Source organism: Anoplolepis gracilipes, chromosome 1, assembly GCF_047496725.1.
Source record: "Anoplolepis gracilipes chromosome 1, ASM4749672v1, whole genome shotgun sequence".
Lineage (NCBI taxonomy): Eukaryota > Metazoa > Arthropoda > Insecta > Hymenoptera > Formicidae > Anoplolepis > Anoplolepis gracilipes.
In genome coordinates, this window is record NC_132970.1 from 10,948,765 (window position 1) to 10,967,576 (window position 18,812).

At 31.5% G+C, this 18,812-nt stretch overlaps 1 protein-coding gene across 3 annotated transcripts in view; it reads right to left on the bottom strand.

The window, feature by feature from the left end:
• Octalpha2r (alpha2-adrenergic-like octopamine receptor) overlaps positions 1–18,812 on the bottom strand; it is a 122,856-nt gene that overhangs the window by 21,882 nt on the left and 82,162 nt on the right. The window lies entirely within an intron of this gene.

Below are 18,812 nucleotides of genomic sequence, written 5' to 3' on the forward strand. Positions count from 1 at the left end.
GTGTACGTGCAACGGACCGTGTTGCAACCTCGCTTTAAGAGCCGCATACACGCCCGTCGACCGTAAATATGAGTGCCTGAATTTAATTTTACTTAATTCGCGATGCAACCGGTGCGGTCGTGCATATAATACGGCCTTAAACTGTATTCAAATTTACGCCGTCGCGTAACTTGCGTGCGAATCGTTTTATATTCGCGCGAACACCCACATTTTCATCTCGTGTCGTATACTTTACTTTCGCTAATGTAATTACTATTAGTATATTCGCATCCCTGTACGAAGTAAACTTACTTAGCTGCTTGACGCAAATATCTTGTCATGTCAAATTACGAGATCGCGATTAGACGCAAGAGAGTGATTACATTTATTGTTAGTGCACAGTATGGTAATGTATAAAAAAATTATAATATAAAAAATAATTTAAAAACTTTAATTCAATACAAGCGCGCGCGCGCACACACTTTTATGTATTTATAAATTATTTTCTAAGATTGCGTGAGTTTTAAGGAAACTGCAAAGTTTTATAAAACGCATCTTCTGAAAGCATGTAACAAAAAGTGCAATAAAAAATGTAAGAGCTCAGATTTTCATTATAGAAGAAACAACCTCAGGACTTTTAACTGTAACTGGGTTGATTTTAATTTAGAATTTAGCTCTATATATACATATATATATATATATATATATATATATTTATAAATATATTGTTCACTTTTTATTCTGTTCGTAAATGCATTCAATGTCGTACGATATCGATTATAGACACAGGCACAATTTGCAGCTAGTTTTTTCAACCATTTTTTCTAAATTCTTATATGATTTTGTTCAATTTATAATTAGTACATAAAATTTTATAAAAACTATTGATTGATTTTTTTGAGTATTTTTTAATACTGTACTATCAATTATTATTAGCTGTATGACATTGAATTTTATTAGCTTTACACTATTGAAAGTATTACAATCGTACTTTGTGTGTGTAAAATCCGTCTACCTTAAAGTCTTAAATTAAAAAAGTTCGAGAATGACTTTTAGTCTAACACTTGATAGATTTGTCTCCTTGTCGGCTATTAATTACTCAAAACCTTTCGCCAAAGGCGGAAATTAAACGACGCGCGATGTGAATTTAATTTCTTAGTAGACTACGTCTTTTAGCTCTATATTTTTGCTGTTTTGCTTTCTATCATCCTTTCCTTTTACTATTCTCGTGAATGTATCTTGGCAAGAGAATGCTGTTCTTATCGCGACAGGAAAAGAAATTTCTAAAGGTGTAGCAGGTGTATGGCCATAAACGCAAATGTGCGAGATAACGAGCAATTTTTCCAGTCAGGGAATTCAAATTTATAAAAGCTCGAAAGTCAATGTGCAGCACCAAGCAACTTATTTGTCGGTACAACGCTATCACGCAAACACAGATTTGTCTTTGTCTTCTCGTGTTGAGAAAGTTTGCGAAATACTTTTAATCATCAGACCACCTCGCGAAGGAAAATGCGTTCATCTTATTCCGCTAGGAAAAAAAAGAATGTTTCTGCGTAAAAACTTTATACTCTTTTTCAGTTCGCATAGATGCTCGCGATTGCTAACAAGAGAATTAGTTCAAGTCGATCATTAATTTTAATGAAACTTCTTCTCTACTTTATATTCAAAACAATTAATCATTTTATTTTCCAAAGTTACGAGCCTTCACTTCAACAAAATCTTAAAATGCAAATGATTATAAAGAAGAAAAACAGGAAAAGAAAGAAAAAAAGAGATTTTTATTACAGTTCTCTCTTAAGAATGGTAGATAGCAGCCAACGATAAAACCTAAACGAATTATTTTTCTGCTTCAAAAGAATTCTTTCCATTTGGACGCAGAATTGAAGAGCAAGCCAGAGAGCCACCGAGGCGGGTAATCATCTGTCATTTTCGTCGAATAAAGATTATTCGCGCTTCCACCACGTCGTTTGCGAGATTTGCGCATTTACATTTTGACAATCTATCGGAGTAAAAAAGAAAAAAAAAACTCCGTTATGATCTCGCAAGAATTCCAAACCAATATAGTCTCCTCATCACACATGTCGCATCGCTAATACGAGCGCGAATATGGACGAGGTAACAAGCAATCCCGCGAGCGGCGAATGAAAATTCATGAAAATATGAATAGTAAGGACACGAGTGAGAGAGGACGGACCGTATGTAACCATACCAACGCAGTCTCGGAATTCGTCGGAGAAAAAAAGCGGAAATCCGTGGAACGTTTCCCAGAGGAGATACCTGTCGCGCGCGACAGCATGTTGTTTCCAGGATGAGAAAGAAAGAAATGCGCCACTACCACGATTGGATCAGAGCATCCGTGTCGAATGTCAGAGAAACGATCCAAAGGAATTTCTCCTCGTATCGCGAAGAGAATACTGACGATTGCTTTGGACGAACGCCAAATAAATCTTTATGCTTTTCTGTTTTCTAGATGAACAATGAAAAGCGCACGTAAATTTCCACACGTGTCAGTCTGGGATCCTATGTGATATAAATTTACGCGTGTCATCTGCGCAACCTACGCTCGACAAGATAAAATATTATCCCTCGGAGGGAGTTCGTCTCGAATCTCATCTTTAACGACGATTGGAACGATAATTCGAGTCGAAGATGTTGAAAAGGAGGAGTCGAAATAGTAAGAATGATTCGGCATATTTGTTATTCAATATATAATGTGTAACCTTTGCTGCGTACGCACGAGCGCGTATACAAGTGCGTATGCATGTGATAAATTGATTGCCTTCAATTCTGCGTGTTCTCATGGAAAGAAAATGATAGGATAGATGAGGGTGGAAATAACCGGCGTGAAAACTCGGCAAGAAAAAATGAGGGTGTTAGAGACGGACAACTGCTTCACCTCTGAATAAAAAACAGAAGGATTGGAGGATCATTTCAATATATTATGCTTTTCAACTTGTTCTTTTGTAAGAGTTCTCACTCGCTGCTCTTTCGCTTGGATTTATCACGTTTTTCTGTAAATATATTACTACCAAGCTTTCGACAAATAAAATATATAAGTGGACAAAATTAAACCTACATAGATTATATATTTAACATTATCCATATTTGAACGCTTTTACAAATTGTAAATTATAAATTCTAGTTTAATTATATATTCTACGAAATAAATATATATATTATATAAAAGTTATAATAAACAGTTAAGCGATTATTGATAAATTTTCATTGCTGATTTCAAAATATTGCGCTACTAAAAAAGAAATATTTTAAATATTTGCTATGTAAATAAATTATTACAATTTGAATAAAATTAATCATAGAATTTAAGAAAAATTTTGCGCAATAAACAATAGGATATGCACGCTATATAAGTCGGGCAATTGCTCTATTTATCTTAAAAATAAACAGACGCGCAATTCACACTCGATATTTGAAATATATTCAGCCAAAAAGAGCTGACTTATTGGGGCTCCATATATGTGCATATCGAACGTTTCGGAATGTTAAAGGTTAAAAGTGTGCAACTTCGCGAAACGAAGTTGCACAAACGTCCGCGTCTGTGCGTCCTACTTTCTTTATGTTTGCCGGACGTTGTATAATTAGGATTGGATAGAAAATTAGGGCAAGTTGTGCATTGGAAACGCCTCGTTTTCGCATTGACTGATGATAGTGTCAAAGACAAAGTGATACGCAAAGCGATTAATGTCACCAAAAGAGAAGAGAATGACATTGTTTGTACACTATGGCCGCCCGCATTTGTTCGAGTTTGTCTTAGGAGAGATGATAGCATCCAAGTGTACTTATAGAACTCTCCCGTATGTGCTAATCCCGTATGAGACGTAACAATCTAATGACAAACGAACATCGACAATATGGGACCATCATATCCGAACTAATCGATCGAACCAAGTATAAGAACAGGCGGTGAATCGTATAGGTAATTATTAGTCTCTTTAGCGATACTCATTCTGTTATAATCGTAAAAAATAATATATCGATAATAAACATTATTAGTAGTCCAAACAATATATGTGAAAAATGGAAATTAATAATCAGATAAAATTTTTAATTTTTTTCAAACAGATAAAGAATCTGCGGTAAATAATCACTGTCCTGAGTAATCAATCAAGGTCATTGACTTCTGAAAGGGGTGACCTTATGTGATTATTTACCGAATCTGCTACTATTTAGATATAAGCAAATATCGAAGATAATTCAAAATTCATGTACTCGGTAATCGCACAGTTAATAATTGTACACATATTATTACTTTGCATTATAGTATTACAAAATGTATAAAGTCGAAAATATTAGTTACCATTGCTACCGTTATCGTTATTTTAAAGTACGGTTTCATACCGCGAAATTATGGCAATCCAGGCAAGATTACGTTCTATAGAATCTGGCACGCGCAGTCGACGATGCCGGAAAGTACCAAATTTGCTTTCTTTATAGCATACGTTACAGCGAATGTAATAAGCATCGTCCGCAAAATCATAGTGATATTTAAGGGAAAAATCAAGAATATATTTTATAAATTTCATTTTCCTTCATCAAACATCAAATACATTTTATCCGATCCAATTAAAATCCATCCTTCCTTATCCGTCATACTCAATCGCTGAGTTTTCATTTTTTTTTCTTTTATCGATGTTCGTTTTTACTTGGTTTTTTATCGAATGTGTGTGCAACACGATCTTTCTCTCCTCATTTCTCGTAATTGCTTTTTTAAGTCAGCGTCATGCTGGGAGGGAGAAGACGGAAAGGATTGTGTATGTACGCTTTCGGCTCATAAATCTCCGTCAGCTGTTATATCGAACGAGCGAGTATATGTGTAACTGGAAGATTACGTTTTCGGAAGGTGTATTAACGTGGGATCGTTAACGTCACTCGTCTGAGCTAATGTGTGGCTCCCCTATTCGTAAACATGAACATTATAAATTATAAAAGTGACATTAACATAAGAAAAACTGACTTTCATTATAATGACATTTAATTAACAACTGACATTTAATTAACGACTGACTTTAATTAATGACTTTAATTAACTAAATCATCGACTGTTTACAATAATAATCAGAAAAAAAACATTTACTAATTATTTTTCACATTATATATTTTTATCTCTGATAAAAAGCTGATGATAAAAGTATATCAATTTATCATTTATCAATAGATTCATGCTGTATAAAATTTTTACGTCGGTTTAGACAATTTTTTCAGAATGTAAAATGTATTTCTATTGCAAAAGAGGATAGCAATGTTATCACGCGTGCCCTTATATAATATATTTTTTAGCTTAGGATGGATTCAATATCGACCAACGATTTGCCGCTTTTTAAAGATTAGGGATTTATCAGGATAGAGCTTCCCTTCCACGTTCACAGGCTCGCTTTGATCCTTTGACGCTTCGACTCCCTTTGTCATGCGACCATTGATGTTATGACGTTGCGATATCTGGTTGACGCTGATACCGACACTCCATCATTAATTGAAATGAAAATATGAATTATTGAAGAAATTAATCTCGGTTTATGATACATGATTAAGATGCTGACGATATAGGTGTATTGCATGATGCATATCAAAATTTAGCAATATTGAGTATCATGATAGATATTGCTATGATGGATCTGCAATGTATGATATACGATGTTGATTTTCTGCATATTCTATATAGAGATCTAAACATCTATAAGTTGAAAAGAAGAAGCACAATCTTCAATTTAATATTACATATCTTAATCAATATAATCTTAATTTTTTTAGACGTTTTTCTATATGTGATGCTATTATTTTCTATATACAACTATTATATATTATATTATCTTTATACATATAAAATAACAAATCGAATCGCAAAATATTGACTTTTTACTATTTTATTTATAATAAAACGTGTTTAACAATGATGAAACAATGAGTTGCTATCAGAAAGTGATAAAAGTTGCATTTTATTGGCTTGCAAACAAAAGCTGTAGCGATTATAAGAAAAAAAAGGAATTTCAATGACGTCAACATACGGTGACACATAATTAAGATCGGTAGTATTCGCGCTACTTGAGAAGGAATTCACGAATGTCAAAGCGGAGAGAAAAGTTCCGGCGTACGATTGTATCGAGAAAATTACGTGCTTTGTAGAAAAAAGAAAGAAGAGAACCGAAGCGCGAACGTTGAAGAATAATCAATGGGACTGTCAGAAACAGATGAAAAGTTTTTGATATTGGAGTCGCTAGTCGCTATGGCAACAAAAAGAACGGTTTAACAGAGGGAAGATGGACCACTGAACGCACCGAGAGAGAGAGAGAGAGAGAGAGAGAGAGAGAAACAGAACGAATCCGCGTATAATATACACGACCTGGATTTCGATTATTCCCTCGTTTTCGCGTAAGGAAATGTCCCTTTCCATTCGTGTACGCCTTTTTTCTGCCTTTTTTCTTCTTTTTTTTTTTTCTTTTTTTTCATCTCGTAGAGATGTTATAACGAGGCAGGATATCTAGTAACAATGGAGGTGAGAATATGAAACGATATGGAAATACGGTTTGCCGTTTTATCTTCACGCGAAGTGCCATATTGCTTGAAATGAAAGCTGTAACTCCACTATTGCCTGGCACTGAATGAACTCTGAGCGCGACAGAGTATGTTTCGTGTAACACCCAAATCTCATGAAGTCGTTTCACATTATGCGATATCGTAGTAATTTCATATGCTTATAGTAATCCTGAGCACCTTTTCGTAATCGCAATCTTTTTAATAAAATAATGAATTGCATCAAAATTGAATAGTGAATTTGACAATAGTTGAGAGTTAAATGTTTCAACAATCATTTTTATATAATAATGTATACGTACTAGTCACGGAAATCTGATGATTTTGCAAATGAAATAAATAAATAAAATATAAATATTAAAAATTATTTCTTTAACTGTAATTTTTTCCTGAATATTAACAAACTCAAGGCCAATATATAAGAAAAAAATTACAATTGTATCAGGCAATATGGTGCAAATAGCCTGCATAATCGATTAAAGCAATATAGGATAAATGCGTAAGACATTTAACAATGTAAACTCAATATATAAGAAAAAAATTACAATTATATCAGGCAATATGGTGCAAATAGTCTGCATAATCGATTAGAGCAATATAGAATAAATGCGTAAGACATTTAACAATGTAAACTCAATATGTAAGAAAAAAATTACAATTATATCAGGCAATATGGTGCAAATAGCCTGCATAATCGATTAGAGCAATATAGAATAAAGCGTAAGACATTTAACAATGTAAACTCTTTTTCAAATTAAAAAAAATGAATAATATCAAGTAATATACTCAAATGGCATTCTATATTCTACTGTTACCTAACAAGAGATAAATATTTAAATTACATTTCATTTATTTACATCATTTTGAAAATTGTCAGTTTTCGTGACTTACCGTATACATGTCATTTTCACTGCAATTATTGCATATAACAATTTAATCGAATGTACAAATTGATAGATGGTAAAATAAAATAAATTAAATCTATTGTCATAGTAATATAATATTAAATATATTATTAAAATAACACCAAAAAATGTATTTTCTATTTTTTTCCAATTTACAATGAGTTATACTAAATTAAAACAAATCTAAAAGAAAAATATTTGTTTTAAAGTTGTCTCTAATTCTATTTGAAGTAATATTCAAGTTTAAAGTATGCGAAACACTTTTAAATTTTATTTTCCAACTTATTATACAAGTAATATTATACAAATAATAATTAATCTTAATAAAACTATTTTCTCTGCTCTCTAGTTTGTTCATTCGATTATGTAAGACAACATCGTTATTGTTTGCATTTATAGCTAATAAGATCTACCCAACCACTGCAAATTTTATATTCTATTCAAATGTATTCTGCCGCTCGCGCTTTTGCCTTCGTTAATTCAGTATACAATTGTCTCCCCACGTTAATAGCTCTATAATTTTTATGCAAAATTTAAGTTCATCGTTTAATGTTCCTAAAATTGCATATGAAAATTTATCTCCACACGAATAAAAATGTAAATAGTGAATTTAATATACCATCATAAAATATTATATCTTTCTTTCAGTCTCTTTTGTGAGAAATTATATGGTTTTTTATGAGAATAAAAAAATATACATTATCCCTCAGTACTGCAGAGAGTAATAAAAATATGAAAAATATCATATAAAAGAAAAGAAGATAGAAAAAGAGATAATGGCAAATTCTCGCTACATATTTTTTGTGTTAATGAGTATTTATTTTCCTTCTATTTCATGTTTATGAAAAATAGTTGTAACAATAAAACTAATGCATTTTTATATCTTCCGCATGTACATATATCTTATATGTTTTAATTACACGTTCTTACTATTATTGTACACATTTAAATTTAACTTACCGTATCTCGTCGTAATATACGTTTGTAAAACATTGGGATATATATGTATGAAGTTACGGAATGGATTACCATACGACGGTGTTGAGCAGCGAAATACCTCGGGGAGCAATAAAGGTGTACCTGAGATTCCTTGATTTGAGAGTCAGCGAAAATCAGGAGAAGCGCAATGTCGTACGTCCGAGATTGAAACACTAAATCTTCATAAGGGAATAGTCTCCCAGAGAGAGAGAAGGCGATAAAAAAGGCAGAATGATGGTTCCGTGAAAGTTATATCTGCTGATATTAACTTAAACGCGCGTGCGCGCGTATATGAAAATAACATTTCTCTCGTATCATCATTAATTATGTCCATCAAGAGGTTTAATTTGTTTCGTAAAATATTAATTAATCGACAAGAGTGATGGAGATACAACGCAGATCATTTTACGCGGCTTGAATAAATTAGCTCCGGAATTATACATACCAAATATATATATAATGTGTATTATTTTATACCAATATACATATATAGATAGAATTAATTTGACATACGAGGCTTTAGTATTTAACGTTACCCGTGCACAGCGTTAACATTATTTAATTGGCGTGGTCTAATTATAGTGATGTCGGCGTGATCGGCTTTTCACGCAAATGTCCCGTGAGGGAATCGGTGTTGACGTCGCCGAGAGAAAAGCGCTGTTCGATGCTCGAAGGGGCGTGTCTGTGTCATAAAGAAAGTTTTTAATATATTTTTTTGTCAATATAATTCACTGGTTCCGCGTTGCTGGTAGAGTTTGCCAGATAATTGCCGTCCAGTTCGACTTACCGGGTGGCAACGGAACGCTTTCGCCGTAATTTCGATCCTATCGGGAATATACCGCGGTAAGTCGTACGGAGAACAATGGTCCCAAAGGAGAAAAACAAGACGTGAATGCCGTGGGGAAGAAACGAACAGAGAGAAGAAAACGATATACTATGATACGCACGCGCGGAATCCGTACTGCTTCAAGGACAGGAAAGAGAAAAGGATAGGGCTAAGTGGGCGAAGGTGGATTGTGGAGGCTGAGGATGAAAGGACGTGAAGTGGTTAGGGAAAAACGACGACGACGAGAACGGTGGCGGCGGGGATGTCGCGACGAAAAGTGAGTCGACGAGATGAGGCGACGACACGATGACACGGCGATGTGGGAAGAGAAAAATTCGTCGTCTCTTTTTCTCTTTCATTTTCCGGTAAACCTCGTTTCAAAGAGGAATTTAATTTATGTAAATTTATAATGCGTGAGCACTTTGCGGTTTACTGGTGAAAATCTCATCAACCGAGATTCATCGCGCTCGTTCGAGCTCGGTGATATTGAATCTTTGCGTGGTCCAGCGTTTTCCCCAAAAAACATATGACGTGGGGCAAACGACAACGATAGAAGAGAGAGCGTTGATACGTGCTGCGGCATGGCTCCTGGCTTAAAGTGTTCGTCGTGCTATCGCGAAGATGCGCCCGGTCGCTTCAAGCATGCACGACCACGTAAACGGGATGCGACTAACACCGCATTTGTTCCATTTCTCGATCCATTTTCATTAATTTCCGCTTGGTCGGTGAAAAACGGTGCAACGCGAACGAGACGAACAAGCGCTTAAACGATATCCTTGCGAGATTTATCGCGATGGCTTATTCTCGCTGTTTTAGATTTAATTTCTCGCTCGAATTCGCCGATGGTAATAGAGTAATAGCGACTACATTGTTATTGCATTCGCGAAATTCGCGTTATTTAATGATAATAATCGTCAGCTGTTCGCGTTTTCGTAATGTCGCTTTCGATAAGTTGGATTATTCGATTATTACTTTGATGTTATAATAAAAATGTTATGGACAAATGATGAATAATTGTAATTCTATATTCTTCTTTATTAATTAAAATCTTATTTTTACAATTATTTTTAGATTTGCCATATATTACATATTAATAAAGTTGTTTTATACATACGAGTATATTTATCTTTGTTTGATAATATTTTATTACATTTTATTTAAATATGAATATTCTTAATAGATGTGAGTTGACAATGAAAACAAAATATAAAATCACACATACACACACACACACACACACACACACACACACACACACACACACACACACACTAGGTTAATTTTATAGAAATAAAAAAATTAAATCGTACTTTCTCTCTCTGTGCAGTACTTTAAAAACTAAGTGAATTCTGCCAACTTGGATATTTTTCTCACATATATATTCTTACTGCGCTCTTTTCCACGAAAAACTTCAAAACTCAAATAATTTTTCAAACAAAAAAAAATAACTTTTCTTTAATTTTCTGATTTCCAATTCTTCTTATAAGTCTAGAATAAAACTATTCTCAGACCAGAAGACAACTATTCGCAACATTTAATCTGTAGAGATTATTAATTTTTATAACTTCAAAGTCTACATACAATTAATATTTAATAATAAAACAAACAAAAAACTCAAGTTATAACAATTATTAAGTGAAAAATAATAGCAAATACAAGCTTTAGCTCGCGGTAATTAAAGCGTAAATTTTTTGTTAGTATATATTGCAAAGTATTCGATTTCATTCGAAAATATATATTAAGTACATAATATATATTTTCGAATGAAATCCTATACTTTGCAATATATGTTATAATAATAAAAAATTATCACTTTTTTCACTTACTTAATAATCGTTTAATATTAAATTACATGTGACGAAAGAATAGATTTGTATATGTATATATATATAATTCTTAGACATAGAATATATTTAAGAATTCCTCTCTCTTTTCAATTATATAGTCATATATTTTAATGTCATAACATTTTTAGAATATTTAAAAATAAATTAAAAGTAGGTAAAATAAAATCAGAACCATTACACTACATCATAACTTTTTCCGTTATATTTTAAATGAAAACATTATGTTAGATCAAAACTTATCGATTATATATATTTTTTTGCAAAATGTTAATACAATAGAAAATAACAAAACGTGTATGACATGAGTGCATAAGTTCTTCAAGTTTTGATGCTGGTCGTAGAAATTTCACGTGGTGACAATGGAAACACAGGACAACTCGAAACAAATTGAGAAACAAAACTCGGCGTGCAGTTTCTTGGTTAAATTCTTGGACACAAGTAAACTGTCTAGAGTAGTTTCTGCAAAGGAGAGGTCATGGGACCTTTAAACTTTCGTTTAAGCCACTTTTGAAGAAATCTAATTATCTTTCCTTCATATATAGCTGCACAATATTAAATTGCCTCTTTTTCAAGTTTAGATATGAATAATTAATTCATTCGAATAATATTAAATAGAGAGAGAGAGAGAGAGGAGGAGAGAAAGAGATTATATATATATACAATATATGCGTGAGTGAGTGAATATATCGTGACATTACTGATATAACTAATATAAGTCAGCACAAACACAAAATAGAGAATTAATATTAAAATATTTTTATATTTCTATGTATTTTATAAGCAAAATCAAGATAAAGTTAAAAAGAGATTATTTGATTAATAAAATATCGAAAAACTGTTCACTTTTATGAAAATTTTCACAAGAAGCTTAATTTTCACAAGTAATTTAAATGCATAATCGAAAGCCGATTTCGGCTATTCTCGTAATATAACTTATTAATGTTTCCCATTTGGATTTGCAATTTACAATTGTGACGTTACAATGTTCTATAGTTTATTATATTGATTTCGCGGTTTTTCTTAACGATAAATCATTATTGTAATAATTTTCTATAAATAATATCATCAAATATTAAAAATAGTACATTAACTGCGCATTACTTACTCTCGCGGTACATGTACAAATATATTAAAATATATACTGATGCAAAATATCTACATATATATGATTGTCTACAAATAATAATACAACTATAGAGAAATAAAGAATAAATAAATTTATAAAATTATATTTCTTCTTCTTGTATTCTTTAACATACAATTATATATCATCTATTCTGTATATGAAATTTGATATATAAATAATCAAATTATACATTTCCCATATAGTTACGATTCGTATAGTTATGATTATTCACAAAATTCAAATTATATAGCGATAATAATCAGTAATTAGTGCATTAAAACTAGGCAGTCCCTAATGTATTAATAATTATCATCAATGAATTATATTAAGAAAATCCTATCTGCTATTATCTGGAATTTAATTGCTACATATTGTTTAATTCAATATATGCAACATATGGAATTCACTAACCGTAATCGATTAGACTGGATATCGTGTGAACTATTTAGCCAATTCACTATTCGGCTTTCGAAATGTCGGTTTAGTTAATGGATAAATTTCCGAAACTAATTGACGTTACAATATCGCCTGCAATTCAAATGCCCTTTGTGTTAAATTGAAAAATCTGTAACTCTAAAACAATATATCTCGATATGTCAATGCTTACATGTACGCTATTTTTTATCATGTGAGTCAGTTTGACAGGCTTTGTAGACATAATATCCAAAATATATGCTATGCGCAACGTCCTAGAGTTTTCATTTGTGTTTGTTATTATACAAATTACATATAATTTATAATAAATTTTCAAACAAAGTTTGCGTGGTTTCACAAAATAAAAATTTGTGGCTAATTGTAAAAAGAATCTTATGTAAACGATACTTGAAATTAATTAACAATTGACATATGGATATGATTTTAAACACCAAATTTATCATATGTGTGGTTTCATGGTTATTTTATAGAAAATTCTAATATTTCTTAAGTTTTTTTTATATAATTTTTTTATATTTCTATTTTACTTATATTTCTTTTTTCATAACTTTCTATATATATATAATAAGCAAACATGACCTTTTACTATATCTAATATAAGCTTATATTGTAGTTCTGCACGTATCGCGTGGCATGTGATAGACGTCTCGTTTAATTCACAATTACTTTTTATATACGTATACAAGTTTATTTTACGTAGGTGTTGGCAGCTTTACTCATCTCACGCCTTATATGACAATTCCACTAAGTCACTTGCAAAATTTATTTCTCTTGGCGAAAACTATAGAAAAAGTATATACACATTACTTTTTCCACATGAAATCTTTCAAGATTCTCTACTTGTGATTAAAAAAGTTATGGTAGACAAAAAATAGACAAGAATTGATTGTATCATATAACAAATGTAACATCCAAATATTATACGATGTAGAACAAAAAATAAAATTTCGTTATATTTAAAAAATAATTTCCTGAAAATGTTATATACATATAACAAAAATATAATAATAAATTATAACTATGAATGAATTGATTATTTATAATCGTGATTAGATTGGATATGCATTAAAACACATTAGAATGCGATGATTGTCGTACATCGTCTAGGATTTTTATCATAAAGGATTGAATTGAGATATTTAACAATAAACTTTATTTTTGAAGTTTTTCATACTTTCTTCTGCTATTCTACTGTTTTTTTTCTGACAATCAGTTTTCCAATTTTAATATTCTTTCTTTGAACGTCTCCTTCCTCTCATTCGCCTTTCTCGTCACGTTTACCTCATTCATATGACATGCTTTTTCTTTTTTTTTTCTACACTAGAAGGGCGATTCTTTCTTTTGTCTCGCCGATATCGTCTGAATCGACCACCATTTTCTCAATACATCGCTCTTTCTTTTTGCATTTTTCTTTTTATCTGTTATCACGCGAAATGTCTTTGACTTGGTCCATTTTGTATTTTGAAATCTGTATCCTTTGAACGGATTTTCTCGCATCATTCTTTCTCTTTTCAAGTTGTATGCTTTTCTTTATCTTTTTTTTTTCCCTTTTGCATTGTTGGTTTTTAACTTTGTTCACGATATCTAAAAGTCACTATGTGCGATCTTCTTGTTTGAGCGCACAAGAGACTAAAATAATAAGAGACTGTACATTCTTTTCATATAGTTCTAACTTTACCTACAAGGTGCATGAAAAATATCTGTTCACATAAAAGTAACTCAAATTTATTTATTTAATTCGTGCATATACGTTCTTGTTTCCATATTATCTCATCGTCCTTTTTTTCATCTTCTCTTCCGCTACTTTATTCCTTTATTATTTCGTTTATCTCTTAAAGACGTTCGCGCGAATGAACTCCTTTCGACGACACGAAACGTATATACTTTTATCCGAGAGTGGATCTGTCAGGGGAATATAAAAGAGGATTTAAGCGAGATTTAACAGCAGATCGCTCAATTACTTTACTATTCTGAAGTATCTTTATTTTCCAGCAAAATTATAAAAGCGCGACTTCAGATAATTCTCGATATTATAATTATCTGATGATTAAATACTGATGAAAGTGCTACGCGTTTCAGAATAACATTATTATTGGTGATTTAATATAATACAGATGCGTTATTGTTGAATGAAATTCATTCTTAATTTTTGAAATATAAACGCTTTTGGTTAAAGTACTAAAAGATTTAAGAAATATCTGATGATGAGCACCGCGATTTAACGTAAAGAAACGCGTTAATGGGTAAAGGGTTAGTAAAATTAAAAATTTTTGGGATATTTGGAACTACATGAAAGTGACTACGGAATGTTATTGGGAATGCGTAATGATTCATATAGAAGAGCGAGGAACATATATTAAATCAATAAGGGACTACATACGGAATAACGGATGAGATAGACGTTGCATGTTTTAACGACTAAACTGAAATTATCTTTGGTATATTTCAGAAACCTAAATTCAGTTTTAACTTTAGTTTCATATTAATCCAAAATTGGAGAAGCACGTGATAAGAAGACCAATTTGTTACAAAATTGACATGAATGATTCTTGATAAGATAGAGATTTGCGCTGCAAATGACAGGAAGGTTTAATGAAGAAGTAAAAATAAAATTTGTACTTGCAGACTAGAAAAATCTTATCTTATTGTTATATTATTATATTATAATATTTATTTAGTAATTATATTATTTATATTTGTATAAGAAATATTTACATCTAGTAAATATATGAAATTGATTTTATAATCATATAATACATCGTTAGCAAGTACATTTTGAGTACTAATAATCGTATGCATATATATTTTTAATATAAAAACAAACGACGAGAAAGACACATCGCATCGTGCAAAAACACAATTTAATAACAGACTTAATAAAATAATTTTGTGCAAACTGATTGAAGGAAAATAAAATTTATTTTCTACAAACTAAATTTATTGCAACACACGCGGTTAGCGTTATTTCGTAATATAAATTATTTAGTAGTTTGCATTACAACACGATTACATTTCAGATATGCGAGAAAATTATTTCATAATATTACAATAATTTTTACATTTTGATTTTAATTAACGGAGACATATATAATCATGATTACAATAGTATTGTACTGTATTCATACAATATATATCCATATATTCCACGGACATTTTCTACGCTTGGTGATAAAGAATATGTTCAAGTATTCATGAACTAAGCGCAGGTATGTGAAAAGTTTCGTTTAAATCATTTGTTACTTACACATTCGGTATTTATATACCGATGCTTGGAAAAATACGGAAGAATATGGCAAAGACGCGATTATAGTCTCTGTGGGATTAGATAAAATGTTTTGTCGGAACGATATTTCTCTTTAGTGTTCTTCTAGCGAATGTAGATACCCGCCTTTTCTCCTTTATATTCGTATATATTATATGTATATATACATATACATAACTTTGTGTGCGATCTATGAATATAGTACATAAATTGAGACCGCTCTGTTCTTTTTCTCTCTTTCTATGTATTTATATATCGACCAATCGGTGAATCGTCTCGAATGCAATTCTCTCTACCAAAGTTGTCCACTGTCTCTGTTGAAAAATGTAGTGCGCCCGTGGCGCGATTTTCGCTTAATCGGATCCTTGTACACTGTAATTTTGCCAAGTGATAGTCACGTTGTGAAATACACCGAAAGTCAATCGTGGAAACGAGAAAAATGGTCCATCGTAAAGCCCGTTGCGGCTGCGTTTTACCTTCTCTCACGGAACGAATTCAATCGTATATAAAAAATTCGTATATAAAAAAAGAATTAACTATGGCGAAATAAATATGAATTTTTTTCTCTCTCTTTTCCTGAGAGGATCATTGCGTATACATGGCCCCAGTTATCGGCCAATGCGTTTTTTCATGCTTTTCTATTGATTGACATCAACAGTTGTTCAATTATTAATATACCGTGCCTGAAGTGCTAAGCGAACGCTTTGTGTGCAAACACACTAACAAGGGAAGGCCAGATTATCGATTTTGAGACAAAGGACCCTCGCACGATTCTTATGGAAAAGTGATTCCGGTCGAATTAGCTAAAATTTTATGATGTAGTTCATGACGTCCTGATCAAAAGTTCCAATAAGTCCCAGGTTGACAAATGGACAATTTGCGAGATACGGAAGGTCAAAAATCAATAATAGCGCCTTATTCGAGAATATTACACGGTAAAAAACATTTTGTATTTTTGTTGAAATTTTCTCGTGTAGAAACTTTTGTGTTAAATTGTTAATATACTCTTATGTTAATATAACATACTGTCATTATGTTATTTTAATTTTTTTGCATTGAGTTAATATTCACCATTTTTAAGAGTTAAAACAACACAATTAACAAGTAAATCTTACACTAATTCACATTTTTGTGTTAATTTTTTACATATTATTTGTGTTATTTGTTTACATATTTGCCTTCTGTTAAATTAACATTAAAATTAGAGTGGATAAATTGGGACACGAGAAATGTGTTAAATTTAACACAAAATTTTTTACCGTGTACCATTTGAACATATTCGTGTGTAAGAAGGGCTGTTGTGTGCTTTCCACCTACTTGACCCTCTAAAATTCAATGGTAGTACTCCGGATCCTTACATATTACCCTCCTGACTGCCTGACCTTTTCCCCAGAAATAAAATATAAAATCTTCTAAAAAGTTTTTTGCATCGATCTCGACTAGAGGATCACCGCTAGACTTCAAATTTGCATCGACTGCAAGTGTCTCTCGCCGATTCACATACACACATATACTTATACAATTTTTATACACATGCACACGTACGAATATGCGTACACGCACGCGTACAAGCGTACATACGCATATGGCGAGAACCACCCGCAATCGATGCAAATTTGAAGTCTGGGGGTAACTTCCGGTTCGATCCCCAGTCTATGTTGTTTTCGTCCTTGATGAATAACAAGTGTCAATGCAAAAAATATGTTTCATGAAATGTGCATAGTGCGAATGGCATTTATGTTTTGTATGCTTGTATGATAAATATTATCGCAAAAGTTGTGGAATTAAGCACAGATAATAAAATGTAAAATTATTTTTAACAATAACATTTTTTAAAAATGTTTATTTATAATTGTTAATTTGGATTGTTATTACATTATTTTTTTAAATAATTTTTTTCTCTGCAAACTTCAATAAGTGCATCAAATAGCTTTTCAAGGGATTCATTGGATGATAACTACTCGTAACAAAATTTTTATCAAAACTTGTAAGATCGATATACACGTAGTTTATTTATACGCTCAACTGGTCACATATTGTGTCGAATTTGAGGTAAAAAAGGCGTCCTTTCGGTAAATAAAGACAGATCCTAAAAAATAGTTTGATGGAAATTTATCAGGATTGACGTCAGGATAATTGTGTTGCGCGATCAATTGGCGTAGGAAGACTATTGAATACTCGACCAATCTCCGAGACAACGTAATTAGCACTAACTATGTCACGCTCTATAGTTTACGTTGTATCGTAAGTTCGCGGGAATTGCGCAAAGTTAATTAAATGCAATAACATTCGTAATTTCCTCGCTTTCGCGCTTCGCTAAGTAACTAACGGATACGATGGGATTTCAATGTCAGGTAAATAAAACGCTCAGGAGATAATTTCAGCTTACCTACATGCAAATGAGCTTACTTAGTATCGTCCGTTTCGCTAATTAATGATACGATTTATATTACTGCAACATAAATAAAGTCGACTAAAATATTTGATTAGGAAAAAATACTTGTTCGAATTAAAATGTGTTTTTTAATTACTGTAGAATTTTGTACATATTTATTTTTATATTTATCTATAATATTATATTCATTTGAATTTATTTTTATTTGCCAATGATACAAATGTTATACAATTATTAGTTTCATACAAAATTATTATATTTATTTTTGTTTATATTTATCTTTTTGATACTTGTATAAATGCACTGTGTATTTTTATTAAGCAAATATATTTTCTCATATGATAAATTTTCAGGCGCATTAAGCGTACATTTAAGTTTTCAATTTAAAATTCAATTTCAGCGATATATACACATTATATATATATATATATATATATATATATATATATATATACGCAAGCTGTACGTATATTCTGGCTTTCATAAAACTAGATACTGCGTAATGACATT